The sequence below is a fragment of the Tupaia chinensis genome, unplaced genomic scaffold (assembly GCF_000334495.1).
Source record: "Tupaia chinensis unplaced genomic scaffold, TupChi_1.0 Scaffold000095_1, whole genome shotgun sequence".
Lineage (NCBI taxonomy): Eukaryota > Metazoa > Chordata > Mammalia > Scandentia > Tupaiidae > Tupaia > Tupaia belangeri.
The window spans coordinates 1,297,161-1,318,888 of record NW_006159557.1 but is presented as its reverse complement, the minus strand read 5'-3'; positions in this window follow the sequence as shown (position 1 = coordinate 1,318,888).

The window sequence follows — 21,728 nt, the reverse complement described above, 5'->3', positions numbered from 1 at the left end:
AGCATATGTGCCCTATAGCAAAAACCTCTCAAAAACATGTAAATAAATAAATAATTCTTTAAAAAATTTTATAAAGAAGAAAGTCAGGAAGAATTTTCAGTTGTCTACCAGTTCTGGAAAGAATTTTCAGTTTTCTACCAGTTCTGGAAAGAATTTTCTGAGAAAGCTGGAGACTTCAAAATAGTTCATATAAGGAAATAACTCCTACTCCCATTCTGCTTGCCCCTTGATTGTCATCCAATATGAAGAAGTGTCATCTCCAAGTTTCCTGAATCTGGGGCTAAACTGAACAGTGGGAGATACTAGAACATATTTCCTTCACCTACTCCCCCAAGGAGAAATGAGCCTATGCCACACATAGGCTGAAAGCTATATGCCAACTCAAAGTTCTTTGGATTCTTCTGAGCAGCTGTTTTGCTGATGAGCATGTGTGTCCCTCTAGAAGCCCTCAACAAAAGGAGTTTCAATATCCATGAGTCTCCATATTGTCATTCTAGTTTTCAGTTTAGTGCATGGGTCAGTCCACTGATCTCTCTTTTTAACCACACAATAATTTAATTGTAGAGGTCTCATACTCATACTTTGCCACTAGGCCTTGTGAAGGGTCTTTGGATTTATCTCAATAAGTTTATCCAACTTTTACATTCTCCCATTTAAGAGTTTGAGAGTTCATCCCTTCACTTTAAGCTCCTGGATCTTTACGTAATTTCACCTGGCCCACTCCCAGACCTCCCTGTGGTACTGGGGAAGGGGACTTTTCTTGGACCTAAAGCAGTGTATGCCAGCTTTGTTCATCCTTATATAACCAGAGAGGCCATTCAAAATATCCTTATGCCCCCCCCAAAAAGTCTCCAAGTTGAAGTGCCTTCAAGATCTCTAGACATAGAAGCAGACTTAATAATTGTCTTTTTCTTTCTTTGGGCTCATCTCTCCATGCAGCTTACTAAAATGGCCAAGTTGCCTTAAACCAATATTTCCTAAAAATTTTTTATGATAAAAATCACATGGAACACTTTAAAACAAAATGTATTTTATTACTAAGTTTGGATGGGATGAAAGAATCAAGTTTTTTTGTTTGTTTGGTTTTGTTTTTTTTTTTTAAGTTTTTGCATAGGACGTGTGTGCTTTCCAGAAAGGAGCAAGACAGAGAGATGTAAAGAGAGGGAAAGTGATAAATCACCCCAAGTGGGGATGATCATGCCACAATCCCTTCTCCTCCATTCTCCTTTCAGGATTTTGGGCATACACACACACACGCCAGGCATGAGTTTAAGCCACCCGGTCCTGGACTAGAACCATGATCAATTACATGGGAGTCCAGTGGCATTACCATTACACCACCTGCTGTTCCTGCCACTTATTAAACTTTTGAAGTACCAACTTAGGAGAAAAAGCAGGAGATTTATATTTAGTAAAATCTTGATCATAGGTCAGAGTCTGCCATTTATGGTAGTATGACCTCAGCCGAACATAAACATATCCCACTTTGAATGGTTCAGACTCTATGGCAAGTGCTAACCTCTGAGATTTATGGTCCAGTAGGAAAGACAGAAAATAGGCAGATGCCAAAATAAATGTAGTTGCAGAACTGGAAGTACAGGATGGGCTTTAGGGTGCTTACAGGGCAATTTACTCAGACTGAGGGTAAAGGCCCCTGACAGGACGTATTGTCTCAAGTGATTTACTAGAGCTTCTGACCTCAGTTTTCTCATTCTATAAAATGGGAATAAAAGCTCTTAATGTGCAGGGTCATCATGCAGATTAAGTAAATTAACCTAACACGTCATTGGTACTCAAGTGTTAAATGCCCTTCATCTTTTCTATGCTTGTTAGGAAATCCTATAAACCACTAAAAAATAGGAGTATGGAGAACATAGCAAGGCTTCTCCAAGGATAATGAAGTATGAACCAATTATAATTAATGTATCTGAATTCTTTAAATATGAAATGAATTTTCCCTGGGTATTTTCTCCTCTAGGTTTTGGGGTTTTACTAAATCTGTCTGATTTCTCATCAGGAATTGCCTCCTCTGTGTTCTGTGCAATGTCTCATTCTATATCCAATACAAAATTGGATGGGACTAGGTACATTTTATTTAAATTAAATTGGTACACACATGAAGTCTCTATTTTTCAACTGACATATAATCATTAACCTAATCAAGAACCTAGTCAGAATTTTATATTCTTCCCATTTAATTATCCAGGGTTTATACTCCATGGTAGAAAAAAATCCGGAAATTGAAGCCCTTACTGGACTAATCAGTAGCTAATGAAGATTTAAAATGAAAGCTTCCTGGTCTCCTTAAGAGAGATGCAAGATTATTTTTCTAGTTTATGGCTAATTTATTGAGAAAAATCATTTAAAAGAATTAAAATATTTTTAAATCTTTTTTCCTATCATAGACACATTATATTTCAGAGTAGAGTGTAGATCAATTAATATCTACACATGATCTCATTAATTTTGATCATACAAAATAAGAATAGATTTTTAAAGTTGAAAACTAAATAATCTCTGGTTAAGAAAAGTCTCTTTCTATATGATTGGGTGGTTGATTTATTACTTTTAAGCATTTGAAGTAGCTGTAGACTCAAATTGAGGGTTTTTGGTAAGGTCGAGTTGCATGTTTGTTATTTTTAGCTTGTATGCTGTCACTACATTTTTAAGATATTCCACTGGGGACGAAAGAAGTATGTTTTGTTATTTTTTAAAATTTTAGTTTTTCTATTATATACCTGGCAGAAACTGAAAGAATGGAAGGTGATTTTTTTCTTTAAATATGAAGTTACACCCTAGAAGGGATGACTTCACTGTAATTCTTTCTTCTCCATTCTCCTTCTGGGATTTTGGGCATGTACACACATGTACTCAGAGTGATTTTCAAGCAGTCATGTCCAAAATTCTAACCATGGTCAGTCATGTAAGAGCACAGTGCCATAACCACCACACCTGATCTGTTGGTCCCTTAATAGGTCGGTCCTTTTATTTTTCAAAGGTAGAAAGAGTGAAGAGAGCGAAAGATGCTTTGATTAGATTTGACCATGTCCGATCCTTCTTCCCTAGCCTCTCACTCAGCCAGGACCACAGGTGCGTACTATCATGTCCAGCTTGCCTAAGTTGGTCTAGAAACAGAACCTGAACCTCCCACATAGCTTCAACCTCACAGTGGCAAACGTTTGCTTGCACCACTGTGGCTGAGTCTGATATTTTAAAATCAGAGCTTAGTGAGTTCACTATAAAGTGAATACACTTAGGGTAAGCTTAAGCACACAGTTGACTTCAATGCACTGAATGTGCATAATTGTCAACATTGGGATGAACATCTCTGTCCTAACATTCTAATGTTACAGAGAAAGAAATGTGTATCCAGGCGAAGCAGAGCAAATTAGTTCCATGACTCTCATAATGCTGCATAATAAATGACCTGAAAAGCTCAGCAGCAAACAACAATAAGCATTTGTTTTGCTCACGTGTCAGGGGGTCAGCTGAGTTCAGGAAATCTAGGCTGGGTCCCTCTGGGGTGGCTTGGCTCTGTGTGACTCATTCTCCTCCTGGCACCAGTAGACTAGCAGGACAGCTTCTTCTCATGGCAATGACAGAAATGGAAAAGATCAAGAACACACATTAAGTCTTTTAATGTGTAGGCTTAGAACTAACCTCTCAACGGTCTTCTTCAAGTGGGCAGAGCCAACCACATGGTTAAAGCAAAGCCAATGGTATGCTGTCTCTTTAGTGGGAGGAACTTCAAAATCACAGCATGGGAGTGGGTGGGAGTGACGTTAAATAGAGTCGAAACTCATTCTACCACTGAAGAGATAGATGATCATCCACTGTAGAGCCTCCATCAAGTGCAATTTCACTCACTTATCTTTCATTTCTGCCCAAAGCCATCTGATTTAGAGACAGCTTGTCTAATCTCACCATACAGACAAGGAAGTTAGCTAGTGCAGAGTCAGACAGTATCAGAGTCCAGTGAAGAACCTGTTTCCTAGGCTGTTCTTCGCTTCTCCGTTTAATGATGAAGCACTATTATCTTACCTGTATGTAATAAAATAGTCATAACTTTTGCAAGTAGAATTGCAGACATTGAAAGAGCCATAGTGGGACTAGCAGATGGCATACTGGCTACATCACTGGACTCCCATGTAGTCGACCGCAGTTCAAGTTCCGGACCTGGTGGCTTAAACTTGCACTGGGCGCGCGCGTGTGTGTGTGTGTGTGTGTGTGTGTGGGTGGGCCCCAAGAGTGTGTGTGTGTGTGTGTGTGCCCCAAGAACCCAAGAGGAGAATGGAGGAGAAGGGATTGCGGTGTGGCCATCTCCCCTGGAGGGTGATTTCTCACTTTCTGTCTCTCTGTTTCTCTCTGTCTTTCTGGCAAGCACATGCACCCTATAGCAAAAACTTCTCCAAGAAAAAAAGGAAAGAAAGAGAAAGAGAGAGAGAGAGAGAGAGAGAGAGAGAGAAAGAAAGAAAGAAAGAAAGAGAAAGAGAAAGAAAGAGAGAGAGAGAAAAGGAAGGAAGGAAAGAGAGAGCTATACCAAAGCTGAAATGGCAATACAGAACTGTACTACAAGTAGTCACTCATTAGAAAAAGTTTTAAGTTATCCTTGCAATCTATTCCTTAATACTTCTAGAGTCTAATTATATCATAATTTGTAATATGAGAATATGGCATTAGAGACCTCCATTAGAGAAGCTATAGCAACAGTGTTCACTTTGGGTGAGAAATCTTAGCAGTCTTCCAGCTACTTTCAGAACTGTATTTTTTCCAGGCCAGCTGATGGGATGGTGGTTGAGGCAGCTGGATCCTGCATGGTTCACTGTACAGTTCAAGTCCTGAAACCAGTGGCTTGGAAAACACAGAGTACATATGAATGCATGCCCAAAATCTCAAGAGAAGAATAGATGATAAAAGATTGTGGTGTGGCCTTTCCCCTGGGGGTGATTTCTCACTGCTCCTCCCCACACCCTCCTGCCACCATGTCTCTCTCTGGTAAGTGCACATGTAGTATAGCAATTTTTTAAAATTGTACTTTTCCTTTTTCTCTGCTTCTAAGCCTTGATGCTTTTAGAAAACACTGTACTCAAAAAAGCTACTAAAGCCTTGAATTGCTAATAAAAGGAGAAATAAAGCTTAACAAATAAATTTTAGCATGTTAATTTGGAATATCTTCCCTACGTAACCATTAAAATAATAAAAAGAAATTCCTTGTGAGGGAAAAATCCCATTTTTAAAACAGAAGCTCACTTTATCTAGAACAAAAGTCCACCCAAAGCTCTTCCTTCTCTCTTAGCCTGCTGATCTTGAGGGTTGTAGCCATCAGAAGGTCCTTGGAGCTATGTTTCCTGAGCCTGGAGCCAGCCCCAAATGTACAGTCCCCGTATCTCTCCAGGATCCAAACCTTATAGCTTTGCCAGAGATATTTTTACCATCTCGGCCATCCTTATAGGTGCAAAAACACAAATACAGAAATCAGAAACTTGAGGGGTTCAAAAAGCCAGAAGTTCAAAAGGTCCAAAGCTCCCAAACCCACTCCTAGTCTAAAAGTTCACAATACCAACCCTACACACACACACACACACACACACACACACACATGCACAGGGTTCAATTCCATCCATTCCCTTGAACTATGATCCCTCTCCAGGCTTATCTGCATCCTTCTGGAGAGAGGGGGCCATACAGGGAAAAGATCAACAGGGGTTTCTTGCCTCTCCCTCACTACTTCCAAGTCCAGAGTAAACTGTGTTTCTTTCACAAAAACCTTTAACTTCCATCATTATTTGTTCACAGCTTTGCCAGTTCAAGTTTTTTACTTCCATCATTATTTGTTCACAGCTTTGCCAACTCAAGGTTTTCCACATTAGCAAGCCAGCTGGGAGATGCTGGGCTGCCTCCCTGCTTTTTGCTCTGCATCTCAGTACCGTGTGTCCACGCTTATCACAGCTCTTCCAGAAGGAGAGTGGCACAAGTGGGGCAGAGAGAGTTCACCACACCTGGGTATTAAGAATCTCATGACAGTGTGTACTTCCATGAATTTCAACATATTCTTTAGGGATGAAAAATAGCACTTATAGATAAAATGTTTTGTCATGGGCTTCATGTATTTAATACCACTTAAACTATACAAATTATGGTGAAAGTTTAGGGCAAGTTTGGATTTCCCTTTTGTAGATGGAGGTGGGAAGAGACTTTAACTTGAAAGAGATAAAGCCGATTCTTTAAAGTTACATGTTTAGTAATGGCTTGGGGTTGTAAGGTGAGGCATGAAAAGGCCTTGGACCATTTATTGCAAAGGTACTTTGTCCTGGGTTAAATATTACTATTATAATTCCTTTTAATTCCTCCTTTCAGAGCCTTTAAGGATATCTATACCTATGAGGAATAAAATCAAGGTTATCTTTCTCACTAAATGTTTGAATTTATTCTTGCACATTTATACTTTTGTTTGTTTGTTTCACTGACATGCTTTTTGAGCACATTTTAAAGGCATTTAGGAAAGAAGAAAAATCAAAGGACTTCAAAAAGTCTGTGTAAAAATTGAATTGAAATACAACTTCCGTTTGGTGCAAAGAAAATTTCTGAAACCCATCCACTTTCTTTTCTTTTCTTTTCTTTTTTTTTTTTCAGTATACATTTTCTATAATCCTTTCTGAAGTCTTTCTTATGGCTAAGCTGTATTTTTCTGCAAGAATTATTTAGGATAATTTAACTGGTGCCAAGCAGTATGGAATCCAAGACTGGGATAAATTTTCAATGTCTTGGTTTGGGATAACTCCAGAAGTTGTATCAAAGAACATAAAATCATCTGTGAGAGAAGAGACAAAGCCAGAGCCTGAGTGTGCATGAGTATAAGAGGCAGTCTGAAAGCCTGCCACATAGCACTTGCTATGGTTGAGCCTTCCGGTTGTTCAGCTGTAGGGTAAATAGGGAAACTACTGAACAAGCTCTCCTTGACAGAGTTCTAACAGAAATTTCACCACTGCTTTTTCCACTTTTCTCTTGTATTAAGAATTTAAAAGATAGTTTTTCAGGGAATGAGTAATTAAATACAAACTGCTGTGATTTTGAGTCTTTTTCCTTGTTTGCAGTCTGATTGGAAGTGTACTCTAAAACTAATGACAATTATATCTCTTACAGTTATTTGGGATGCTTTCTTAGCTTCCTTGCACTATGTAAATACAGCTGACATATTGTTCAATAAGAAGAGAAACACACCCTCATGTACGTGTCCTGTAATCCCCTTGTTTGGAGTGTGGGCTAGCCCAGTGGCTACTTTCTAACCAATAGAATTCAGTAAAGATGATGGGACCTCTCCTCTGTGATTAGGTAACATGAGATAGTGAGTCCTGTCTGGCTCAAAGGCTTTTTTCTCTCTTTTGGTCTGGACACACAAATTCATGAAGCATTCCATATTTTAATCTGATGATGGCATGGGCTTTGGTCTTTTTGACTAAATCTCTTTCATAACATGCTCAGTAAAAAGCTGAACTCTTAAAAAAAATTCATATTGGTGAAGCCCATGTGATGGGAACTAAGTGTGATTTCCAACCAATAGCCTTCAAGAAACTGAGGTACTCAGTTCACAGTCTTCAGGAAACTAAACCATGCCCACAATCATGGAGTCTGGAAGATCTGACAACCACAGTCCAGATTTTGATGAGACCCGACGCATTGATGGTGTTTTGATTGCTGGGTGCTGTTGTAATTTGGGGATAATTTGTTACACATAAATAAATAATACACCCAGCCCTAAACACAAAGGACATATCAACACTCTCTTAAACTATTAAGTAGTTTATCTTATTCCTAAAAGAAAAAATAAAGCTAGTGGATGAAATAATGGATAGAAAAATGGAGATAATCTATATAAGGCAAAAACATTTTAAAGCCTTAAAATGAATACAGACAGCAACAATAAATTATTGAAAACGTCAGTGAAAATCCACTGTTTGACCTTTGAGGTGCATTTGGAAATTGCAAGCTGAATCTTAGGACCAACTGCCTGTTATTTCAAAGTGACATTTATAGATCTATAATGTAAAACTTCTATGTCATTACTGCACTTCAAAAATGAACCCAACCCTGACACTCCTTTAAAAACACCCTCCCAATTCTATCCTTATTACAACCTAGAATTTCTAATTCTTCTGAAAACAAGGGTATGAATGAGCCAGTCCCACAGTACAGAGGTTAAGTGCTGCACCTAGAAAGCAGGAACCCATATGGCCCAGTGCAGTGTGCGTCCCAAACCTGATGGCTTGGAAAATATCCTGCATATAAGGAGGTGCACGCCAAAATCTAGACAGCAGGACGAAAGGGAGAAAAAACTGATCTGCTATGACCATTCCCCACCCAGGCTTTCTTTCTCGCATGTATGTGCACACAAATGTTTGCTCACAGTGGAAATGTTTTTAAATAAATAAAATAAGAGTACAGATCAAGAAAGAAAGCATTTAATGGTTAATGATCTATATAAATTAGAATAAACAAACCTAGAAAGGCCTAAATTATTACGTACAAATTCAACAGATAGTACGTTAGAGTTAGCTTTGTACTAGCGTGTGAAGGATGATAACAGCCTCTATTCTCGGCTTTGTTTTCCGTGTCCTGTTGGTAGCTTCACTGTGGCCATAGGAAGAAAGTGGTATATAAAATGCAAAGCAAAGAAGTAGAAAGAGACTGGATCTTTGAATCACGGGGTTAAATTGAACCTGGAACCTGCTTTTTATCTGTACTTTCATCTAGTTACTGAAACAAAACAAAACAACATCTTTTTCATTATCTTTACAAATGTGTTAGATTTTTCTGAGTCCTCAACAGAGTACATTTTAACTGATAAACATCTGAAAAAAAAAAAAAGTGAAGATCTACTCAGCTTTTTATAGGTTCTAAACCATTCTCTGCTTTGTTTTACTAATTAGGTATTTCAGAAAAATAATTTCATCCTGGCTCACAGTTTTCGTTGGGAACATCAAGAGTACTTAAAAAATAATGAAATGAAAGCTGTTTTGAAAAGAAAAAAAAAAGACATAATTTTTTAGTATTGGAGAAAAGTACAGGATTGTTTTGGCTTGAATATTTTAACATTTTTTTCTCCATTTGTGATGCAGCTATTTCAGTAGTCTCAAACAAAAGGATAAACAAGACTCACTACTTTATAAAAGGATTAAACCTTCTCTGATGAGAAGACAAAATTCAGAACTTAGCTATGCCATAGCTTTATGGTAGGAGCTTATGAAAACTATAGCTGACAATTCTGTTAAACACAGCATGAGTGACTTTCATGGTAATTCACTTGGCAAAAGAGTAAACCGGCTCTTAATTCTCCTCCAAATGGAGTAAAAGGGAAGAAATTCTTACTAGAGGGTTGAATAAAACAAGAGAATTTTTAAAAATTCAGGCAGGTGGTGTGGTGGCTAAGGTGCTGGATTCCCACATGGTGGACCATGGTTTGAGTCCCAGACCTAGTGGCTTGCTTTCTCACTTTCCCCCTCTCTCTGGTCAACTGAAAGAATAATGGTGATAATAAAAGTTAATTAATTAATTAATTAATTAATTTTGAAAAGCTCTATTAAAAATTCAGGAGAATTTAATTTTCAAAAAATTTTTAAAGATCTTATTTTTTAAAATTCTATGTCATCTATATGTATATATACATATACATATACATATATGTACATATATATATATATAATGCAATAAAAAATAAATTGAATCCTAAGCATTTGGGCTGATCCCAAAGCTCTAAGCATGATACATGGAAGTAAAATGATACATTTGGTAGACTGGGAGAAAAGATTCCCATTCCCAAAAGATATCTATGTCTTAACTCCTAGAACCTGTGATTATTACCTTATGTTATGTGACCATAAAAAAAAGGAGTTTTTAAAGATTTGATCCAGTTTGAGTTCTTGAGATGGGAAGATTATTATGGATTACCTGGGTGGCTCTAAGTGCCATTACAGGTGCTCTTAAAAGAGAGAGGCAGGAGGTAGATTTCGGAAAGACAGGAGAGAGGAGAAAGCGATGCAAAGATGGTGCTGCGAGAGACTGCAGATGCTCCAGTGCTGGCCTTGGTGATGGAAGAGGAGGCATGAGCAAGGAGATGAAAATGCAGCTCTAGGAACTGGTAGCGGAAAGGGAGCACAGCTCTGCTGAGACCTTGTTTTCAGCCCAGTGAAACTTTTTAGGACATGTAGCCTCCAAAACTGAAAGTGAATATGCACATGTTGATTTTAGCTAGAACTAGAACCACATTGGGTCTGGGTTACAACAGCCACAAAAAACTAAAATACATATCATTTTTTTTTTAATATACCTTTACTATACCTCAGGACTTATAGCACACTACTCTTCAGGATCCCATCGAACAATTCAAAGCCTCCCAAAAGCAGGCACTAACCTCCTGGTGGGACAGAGACTCTAGTAAGTCCTTCGAGTCAAGTTTTGGATTTTGCTGTCCTTTTTGTTGTGAAATTAAAATATTAGTGAATACAATCAGCCATAGGAGAAAAGTAATTGAATGTTTGGAATATGTTGTTTTAAATACTTGAACACATTTCTTCAAGTTATCCCAATATCTGTCACAACTGGATTTGAAACACAAGTTGGTCAGAATCAATGGTTTCTCTAAAACCCTATTTCTATGTATGTGTCGCTCATTGGTGGTGTTTGACAATGAGATACATAAATTATCAATTTTGCACTGTTTTCAAATTTTGTCTTAAAGCATATTACTAAATATCTAAACCATGCCCTAAATTACTAATTTAATTTTCCAAGTCTGTGACACAGCCATGATTCTTTTTAAAAAAAATTACTTATTTTTTATTTATTCATTTATTTATATTAATTTGACCAGAGAGAGACAGAGAGAGAGAGAGAGAAAGTGAGAAAGCAAGCCACCAGGTCCAGGACTTGAACTGTGATTGGACACGTGGGAGTGTCCAGTGCCTTAACTACCATACCATCTGCTGGTCTCAGCTATTATTCTTAAATGACTAGATTCTGAAAGTCAGGAATAGTGTTCTACATTTCTATTATTGATGATTATTTATTCCAAAGGTAGCATTAAATGCAGATGTTCAAATCCCAATAAATAAGCAATACAAGCCTCCATCAATTCCATAGCAGAGAAGCTCAAGTCCCACTATGAGACACTCTCTTACCATTTCATAATTATCTTTGGTAATGTTTTATGACAATCATAACTGATCATCAATTGTGTGATTCCTTACATGCTTATATGGTGTTTTTCTTCCTCAGTTAGAATGGTCCCAGGGTAACCAGAGTACAATACATGAATATGCTGCTTATCTCTTATCTCCAGTGCCTGACAGTGCATGGCTCATAGTATCTATTGAATGAATGAATACAATACACGTATGACAATGTTTCTACTAAGTTACACATATATTATTTCTGATATTAATAATTGCATGACTAAGATTGAGATATCTTTATTGTACATTGTATGCTCCATTTGAAAATATACCAATCTTAATCATGTATTACTTTAAAATATGAATTTTATTCCTTCACTATTATAAGAAAGATTAAGTCAGAAATATTTGCACTGATACTAAGCCCATTATGAGCAAAACACTACATCACATACCATCAGCAGCCAGCATTGTGAATACTGAATTATAAGCAACAAATAATGAAAGCTTTTTTCTCTCAAAGGACTTACAACCCCGCTAAGTCAGAATCACTAAGAACATCACCTTCTCTTAATATATATTAAGAGAAGACATTATTATTATCATTTACCTTTCAAAGGACATAATATTTTTATTAGTTTAGTACAGAATTAAGAAATTAATTCTGGGGAGTTGATATTATGCTATTACTTGTTTCTTGCTTTGTACTTTCTTCTTAACCCTTGTTTTTTTAATTCATTTTTTCTTTTATTATTGTTTTATTTTTAATCACTGTATATCTTTACAGCATACAAAATTAATTTTTCCAGCATGAATACACTGTGTATTAGTCCAAAGATATTATTATATACATATCATCAACAGATATTTTTCATTTTGTGTTCTATCAAATGTTTTGCTTTTAGCCCTGCTGATTTCCACTCTACCCCACTGCCCACCCTTCTCCCACACCATCTCTAGTATTCACAATTGTTATCCATCCTTTTAAGCCTTCCAATCTTTCAGTTTCTTCCATAGAGTACAGATATCCAGTAAATATTAAGTGGGGACATACAATGCCTCTCTTTCATAGTCTGGCTTGCTTCATTTAGCATTAAATCATCCATATTCATCCACTTTCTGTCCAATACCAGATCCCATATTCATCCACTTTCTGTCAAATACCAGGATCTTGTTTTTTTTGGTTTTTTGTTTGTTTGTTTGTTTTTGTTTTTCTTTTTTATGACTGAGTAGTATTCCATAGTGTATATGTGCCATACTTTTTCAATCCATTTCCCTATTGTTGGACATTTGGGTAGATTTCATACCCTAGCAATTATGAATAATGCTGCTATATATGTGTATGTGCAAGTATTAGTTTCTGACTGAGTTTATTCCTATCCTTTCATTAGATACCCAGGAGTGGAATTGCTAGATCATGTGGTAGTTCTATTTTTTTGATTTTAAGGAACTTCCATATTGTTCTCCACATGATTGTACTAATTTAAATCTCCACCAACTGTGTAGGAGAGTTCCCTTTTCACTACTGCCTTACCAGTACTTATCATTCTTTATTTTTTTTAATATTAGACATTCTGGCTGGGATTAGGTGTTATCTCATGGGGGTTTTGATTTGATTTGCATTTCCTTTATGACAAGAGATGTTGAGAATTTTTTAAATTTATTTTTATTCTTTTATTGACTGTTCATATATCTTCCTCAGAGAGGAATATATATCTGTTCAGTTCATTAGTCCATTTTTAAAATTTGGATTGATTATTTTGGGTGATTACCTGTTTGAGTTTCCTGTATATTTTGGCCATCAGTCCCTTATCTGCACATATCGCGCAAATATGTTATCCCATTCTGAGGATTTTCTCTAATTATTGTTACTTTTGCTATACAGAAGCTTTTTAATCCGATGTAGTCCCACTTATCTATTTTCAGAATTATTGCCTGTGATTTAGGGGGTCTTATTTAAGAAGTCTTTGCCTACTCTGATGTCTCCAAGAATTTCCTCTGTGTTTTCCCCCAGTAGTTTTAAAGTTTGTGGTTTTATGTTTAGGCTTTTGATCCATTTCAAGTTACAAAGAAATTATTTTAACTTCCTTTAAGATACGTAAAGTAAGTTTCCAAAATAAATATTTCAGATCATTACAGTCAAATTCTAGCTATAAAATATTTATTCTACTTATAACTACTCCAAATATACACTCTGTGAAAAATGATACACAAGAATGCTGTGGATGATACTTAGATAAATTATATAATACTTGCCACAAAGACTAAAATTGCTTGGGTTGCTTAAACGCCTAGTGTAAGGTGAACAATGTGGGGAGTGGTTCACTCTGTCATCCTTAGGGGCACTGCATACCCCAGATGAATGAGTACACGCTGTTGGACTAACAAGGAGTGATGGAAAAGGAAAAGATGTCTGGAGCTGTGATTTGAATGATGGAAGCAAAATAGGCAGTTAGGAAATTTCAAGCCAGAGAAACGACTTTGAGCTGGTTGCAGAATAAGAAAAGACATTAAGCGTATTGAAGATAAAGCCTTGGCCTATTGGATCATGATCTTAGTAAGGATGTGCAGCATAAACTAATGAGATAGGAACTCCTCTTCTAATTGCTGTAAGACTTCTTTACCCTTCCTCCCCAGGGAACATATCAATTATTTTAGCCTTTTAGGGCTGGCTTTGAACAAAAGTACCAGTCCTAGATTGAAAAGGAATGGAGAAAGTGGATAGCGTTGTCTCATTCCAGTTTAGTGGAAGAGATTCCAGCTTTTCCCCCATTCACTATGATGTTAGCAGTAGGTCTTTAGTATATGGCTTTTGTTGTGTTGAAAAATGTCCCTTCTACCCTTATTTTACTGAGAGTCTCGATCATGGAGGGATTTTGTATTCTATCAAATGCGTTTTCTGCATCTATAGTTATGGTCATATGGTGTTTATCTTTCTGTTAATGTGACATATTACATTTATTGTTTTGTGTATGTTGAGCCATCTTTTTATCCCAGGGATAAAGCCTACCTGGTTAAGATGTGTGGAGAACTGGTCCCAGCAGTGATGTATAATCTTAATATATTGTTGGATTCAGTTAGTGTCTTGTTGAGAATTTTTGTATCAGTATTCATCAGTGATTTATTTTTATGTTATGTCCTTGTCTGGTTTTAGTAACAAGTTGATAGTGGCTTCATAGGATGAGTTAGGGAGGATTCCTTCCTTTTAAGTCTTTAGAAATAGTTTGAGGAGAATTGGGGTTAGCTCTTCTTTAAAAGTTATATAGAATTTAGAAGTGAAGCTACCTGAACCTGGGCTTTATTATTTATAAGGGCTTTATTCTTAATTGCAAAGTTTAGAAACAATGAAGATGTCCTTGAGGAATGTAGGTGAATGTCTAAACTGAGGAACATCCATATAATGAAATTATATTCAGCATGAAAAAGAAAAGAGCCACAAATATGTGAAAAGATAAGGAAGAATGTTAAATGCATTTATTAAGTGAAAGAAGCCAGTCTGAAATGTCTTTCAACTAGATGACATTTTGTAAGAGGAAAAAACCACAGAAGCAGTGAAAAGATCAGTGATTTCTAGGTGTAGAAGAGGGAAAGAATGAATAGCAGAACAGAGGGGATCTTAAGGGTAATAAAATTACTCTGTATGATCCTGCAATGTGGGTACAGGTAATTGTACATTTGTCAAAACCCACAGAATATACAATAGGAGTGATATATCCTAATGTAAACTATAGACACAAAGCAATGCTCATGTAGGCTCATCCTTTGTAACAAATGCACTGCTTTGATGTGGGCTGTTGATGGTGGAGGGGGCTGTAATTGTGAAGGCAGGAGTTACATGGCAACTTCGTGTACTTCCAGCTCAATTTTATTGTGAATCAAAAACTACTCTAAGAAAAATGAAGTCTATTTGAAAAAATTGAAGAATTCATATCTTGCAACAATCTTTGTGTATGTAGATCTTTTGTTAATTATAGTGTACAGATCATATATGTTGTCACTGATTCTTTGTACATTATAAAACACACACATACACATTAAAAATATATATTATTCAGTTATCTTCACTCTCAATTATACATCCCACCATTGCTAGAAGCAGAAGTTGGTGCCATGACACTTACTTCACAGGTCTGTTAGTCCCTATTTCCTTTCAACATCCACTCACACTCTCAAACTACTAGGTCTTCAAGACTTTTCTTAAAGGCAACTTTCTAAACTGATTTCCTGGCTTCCTAGCAGAATTGGCAATTCCCTCCAAGTATTTGTGGATTTTTTTCATACTCTTATAACTTACTGATTTCCTTCAAGGAGCAACTTTTCTGTACCAGCACCTAAAATGTCTATGTAAATTCTGTACACTAAGTAAAGTATGCTGTATAAATAGATGACAGAAATTCATTTCAAAGAGTGCCAGCAGGTGGCATGATAGTTAAGGCGCTGGAATTCCCACATGGCCAACTGTGGTTCAAGTCCCTGACCTGGAGGCTTGCTTCCTCTCTCTCTCTCCCTGTCTCTCTTTCTATCTCTGTCTTTCTCTGGCAAAACTCATGTGAAGAAATAATAAGTAAATAAATAAAATAAATAATTATTTTTAAAAAAAAGAAATTCATTTTGAAGAATGAGAGATTTTGCCAGACTGCTCATACCTGAATCATTTCTCCTCTTCACATTGACCTCAGATTTTTTCTGTGGTTTCTGTTTCTTACATTTCTCCTGCTTAGACAGATGAATTCTCTCCTAGCTTGGGTAACCAATCCCTTACTCTGTCTCTCTAGACTCATATCTATCTTTTTTTTTATTTTTGGAGAGATTTTTCGCTATAGGGCGCGTGCGCTCATCAGACAGACAGAGACATAGAGACAGAAAGCAAGAAATCACCCCCCAGGGGGGATGGTCACACTGCAATCCCTTCTCCTCCATTCTCCTCTCGGGATCTTGGGCACGCACGCACACACGCCCAGCGTGAGTTTAAAGCCACCAGGTCTGGGACGCGAACCGCGGTCGACTACGTGGGAGTCCAGCGACATAGCCATTACGCTAACTGCTGGTTCCCATAGACTCATATCTATCTTTTTGTGCTAAGTGTGATATTTACTTACCACGCTTTCTATCAGGAATTGAAGTCTTTGTGTGGCCTGGCCTCATGATTTGGTTTGACCAATAGAGTGTAGCCTAGACGTTAGGAGACATAGCAGGTTCTATTTTCTTTTTCCTTTTCTTTGGAAAGTTTTCTTTCTTTTTTTCCTTTTGCTGTAGGGCATGTGCACTCACCAGAGAGAGAGAGACAGAAAGTAAGAAATCACTCTCAGGGAGGATGGCCACACTGCAATTCCTTCTCTTCCATTCTCCTGTCCGGATCCTGGGCATGCACGCACATGCGCCTGGTGTGAGTTTAAGCCACTGGGTCCAGGACTCAAACTGCGGTCGACTACATGGGAGTCCAGCAACATAGCCATTATGCCAACTGCTGATCCCAGCAACTTCTATTTTCACACTCTTGAAAAGCAACTACCAACTAAGGAATCTCAGATTAAATGACTGAGTGATGAAGAAGACCATGTGAAGAGAAGGAGGCCACAAGGAAACACACCGTGGCTCCTTGGCAGACACATGAGGCTGCCTTAGATGTTCTAGACTCAAAAGAGCTCCCAATTGCTTACGGTCACATGAGTGATCCCAGCCCACCATGCGAGGCAGAAGAACTGCCCAGTACATCCAACCACACCAACAGCCATGACCAATAATAAATCATTACTGATTTAGACTGAAGATTTTATATAGCAATAGATACATGAAACATTATAATGCTTGAGGCATTTAAAGCCAAAAGGAATTTAAAGAAGAAATTTAGTTTTACAAAATTACTGGAATAGTAAGGCAAGCCCAAACCCAGGGACCCCTAATGAACTACTGAGTTCCAGAAACCATTCACAGCTGTGATTCAGATGCCAGGAAGCTTCTACGGCTGCTATCACAGTTGCTGTTCCTCCTGGACCTCAGAGCTGATGGTTGTACACTGGATTTTTTTATCCTGGCCTCCACAACTGCTACCAAACACCAAACACTCACATTATTCTTACCTTTCATCCCAGAAGCCACAATAGCTGGAAGATGGCTGGCATTTCACAACACCTTCCAAATCTCGCAAGTACTTTTTTATTTAAAAAAGAGAGAGAGAGAGAGATTTGTGCTATAGACAGAGAAACAGAAAGCAAGAAATCATCCCCCCCTCTTTCTCACCTCCAGGGAGGACGGCCATGCTGCAATCCCTTCTCCTCTATTTTCCCCTTGCGGTCTTGGGCACACATAAACATGTGCCTGGTGTGTTTTAAATCGCCAGGTCCAGGACTCAAACTGCAGTCAACTATGTGGGAGTCCAGTGATGTAACCATTCTGCCATCTGCTGGTCTTTCTCACAAGTGCTTTTAACTGGCAAGTCTTAGGCCATATCCAGAATTCTAGACTCAAGCAGGCTTAAGAAATGTAGGTTTTAACTTTCCGTCATCAGAAGCTTGAAGGGGACTGGCATAAAAGATGAAGAAAGTCTAGTATCCACCATCATCGTCATCAGACCCTGCATTTATTCAGCATAACACACAGGGATGGCTTGGGATTTGGAGCCTGACAAATATAGTGCCCCATCGTGGCCTCACTGGTTATTAGGTGTCTGATTTTGTTCAAACTACTTAACCTCTCAGAGCTTTCACTTCCTCATTCATAAAAATGGAATACTCACACCTACTTTGAAAACTTCTTTTTTAAAACTTGCATAAAGTTCCTGGTAAAATGCCTGGCACACAGGAGGTACTCAATGATTAATAATAGTTCTTAGTACAGCAGGACAAGACAAATGAACAAAAATCTAAAACAAATAGAAGGTATCATTTGATCATCTAGGAGGAAAATCTAACAGGTTAGTAAGGAGAAAAAACATCCTGAAGAAGATTAGGAAGATTACCTTAAGGAAGGTTTCTGGTTTAAATCTTGAACTATGAAAAGGGCTGGGCAAGAAACGGGTGATGAAGGGATTCTAGATATCGGCTTCTCTCTCTGGCCCCTCCACGGGCCTTTGTGTAGCACCCTGACCTCAAGCAGCTCTGTGTATATTTGTAGAACACCGCCATCAGCCTTTGGTTTTCCTCCTTTCCATGTTTCTGGCTTCACGGCATAGTGGGATAAACGCTGGCCCAGTACAGCTGAGTATCATCCCAAATTTGTCACCAGTTTTGTCACTGACTCACTAATCTGAGCTACAGTGCTTAGTTTCTGGATTTTCACTTCCTCTTTTATAAAATTCCAACAATAAACGTAAAGCCAAGCAAAAGCTACAACAGAAATGGTATCATTCTTATGCCACTTCCAAATTTGATAGTCTCTGAAATGCCTAAGCATAGTCCCAGCAGTTTATACCAGCAGATTTATCCATACATTGGGCATTCCGTCGCTACCTAAAATTTGAATTCAACAAGAGAATGCAACAAGTGAATTAAAGCCTATAAAGTAGATTCACATACTAACTACTAAGTTGGGCCTTTCATTGGTAAACTTCACACAGCGGATCAACATTGATGGGATAAATGTTGAAGCAAATGAAATCAGAAAAAGAATATTACAAATCTGATGCCTTTGTGGAATATCTGAGCTTCAAGGATTAATTCTCATGCTTTTAAGTAGCTCCAATCCAAATATTTAACAGAAGACAGGCTATGTAGCAGAGTGTTAGAAAGGCCTTTTATTAATGTGAGCGTGGAGTCTTGTGCTCATGATATTAATAGTACCTTTTTAAAAACTACAAAAAGTACTTTGACTTTATTAGGATGTTTTAGAACTCATTGCATAATAACTCTCCTATTGCTTTTAAGATTTTCTATAAAAATAGCTATTTTACTTCTTTTTGTCCCTTTAGCAAATAAACAAACAAGGAGAAAGGGGACAATATTTGTGATTAGCTGGGAGCAGAAAGACATTTGAAAGCCTACACATGAGAAACTACTGGAAGATAAAGCTATGAAAAATCCTAATCTGTTTGTATGAATAAATTCTAATGATCATGCAGGGAAGAAGAAAACCCACTGGCTTTTATTTGAATAGATGTTCTCAAGACAAGTCAATCTCTTGTTTTTGTTTGGGCTTCAGTAATACATGTACTCTCATTTCTTACCTTCCTCTGTCTTATCCCCTTTCAAAAACTGAGCTCTGGGCAATGCTGTGATCATTCTATTTCACTTCTTTTTTACCATAGTCAGAGCAGAATATGCACAGGAAATGGGGCAGTTTAAATACAAGTACACACCAAAACCACATGCATAAAAAGACACTCCAGAAACTGAGAAATCTTTCAAAAGAAAAATGTACTAAAAAGTTTTTTATATCACTCATAAATGTATATAAAAATACTAAAAATACATTTTCTCCATCTGTCTTCCGCCTGCCTAATTGAGATATAGAATTAATGCTTTGAAAATCTTTATAAACTTGATAGTATTAATCCAAAATTTTAGAAGCATTAAAATATTTCTTTCTGAAGTTGCCTATTAGAAAAAATATATTCCCATGGGACCAGCAGTTGGCATAATGGCTATGTCACTGGACTTCCATGTAGTTGATCGCAGTTAGAGTCCAGGAACCAGTGGCTTAAATTCATGCGGGGCGAGTATGCATGCATGCCCAAAATTCCAAGAGGAGAATGGAGGAGAGGGGATTGCAGCATGGCCATCCCCCCGGGGAGTGGTTTCTTGCTTTCTGTCTCTCTCTCTCTCTCTCTGTCTTTCTGACGATCACACACACCCTATAGCAACCCCCCCCCCAAAAAGAATATATATATAAATTCCCTATCTCTTTTGGAAAATAGAGAATAAATGATACATATTGTATTTAACATAACATTTTCTTAACTAAATAAAAGGTAAATGATGCTATCACTTCAAATGAGATAACATCATGCAATATTAAGCACAATAATTACATATACATATATATTTGATTAAGAATTTATTCCCACATATATGAATTGAACTTTAAAATCAATAAGAGAAAGACTGACCACACAATTTGAAGTGGACAAAAATGTTTTAGTGAGTTACTGAGTTTGAGTAAAATTTTCCCCCTTTATTTTGAAAAAGATTTAATTATTTCTGCTTTATATTCAACTTTCTCTTTTAGAAATTGGACCATTTGAGATATTTTTCTTTATCAGATGATACAAGATTTTGGTGTGTTAGAAATGGTGGCCTTTCTTGCAGTTTATTTTTATGACAAATATTAACCCAATTATACCATTTGTCTGTTACTTTTAATAATCTTTTGCCATAATGAAGATATATACGTTTTTAAGCATTTAAACATTACTGTCTATTCTCAAACATCTGGGACTCCTCTTGAATAAGAGAATCATCTATTAATGAACAAAGTAAATAATAAAACATAGCCAAACTAATAAACTCAATACCAGTTCTTTTAAAAGACTAATATATAATCTCTCTTGAGAAGCCTATTAAGGGGAAAAAGGGAAAAGTAAAGAAACTCAAGATTAACAAAGAGAGAAGTGATTAAACTACTGATTGAAGAAAGATTTTTATGGCCGTAGATAAAAAGGGAACAAATTAAATGTCAGCAGAAGAAACAAAATGTGTGTCTATGATCTGGGCTTGCTGAAGGTAGGGGTGAGCTGAGGGGTGAAGCTCTCTCAAATAAACAGACTTCTAAAAAGAAAAAAAGGGACAACTAGCTTGCTCTCTTTAACACTGTCATTATCATAAAGGGGAAAGGAATGACTTTTAATTTAAGATGTAGGAGACATAATTTTAAAAATGTGTCTTCTATACTGGAATTCTTGATTGATCAAACTGGCTACAGAGAAAAGCTTTCTGGGGCCAAACAGTGGCACGGTGGTGGAACCCAGCCTTGTCACAGGGGATACCACAGAGGAAGGTTGCCAGTGGGTGTCCAGAGACCTCCTTGGAGGAAGGGCACATGTGTGCCTATGATCTGAGCTAAGTGGATCACAGTATTAGGATCCTGTGAGGGGTGCTGTATTGCTTTTGCTCCCTCGTGGAATAAATAACTTTTAAAAAAGAAAGAAAAGGCATTTTTAGAGATAGTTGGAGACATCTGAATATGGACTCGATGGTAGCATGTAAGAGATTGTTGACTGAGCTCAGTGTGTTGCGTGATATGGTAGCTATGCAGGAAAGCATAGTTGTCCCCTTAGCTTCTGTCTCACTTTCAGTGGTTTCAGTCACCCACAGACAACAAGATTGAGTAGAGTACAGTTAAGATCTTTTGAGAGAAAGACTACATTCACATGATTTTGACTGATTATAACTATCCTTCTATATTATTAGTTCTTACTGTTAATCTTGTGCCATACTTAATTTTTAAATCGAACTTTATCATACATATGTGTGTATAGCAAAAGAACATAGCATATATAGGATTTAGTACTATTGGCAATTTCAGGCATCCACAGAGATCTTAGGATTTATTCCCTGTTAATAAGAGAGACCATGGTATTTCCACATTTTTGAAGATAAATTCTGAACAATTTAGAGATAGAATGTA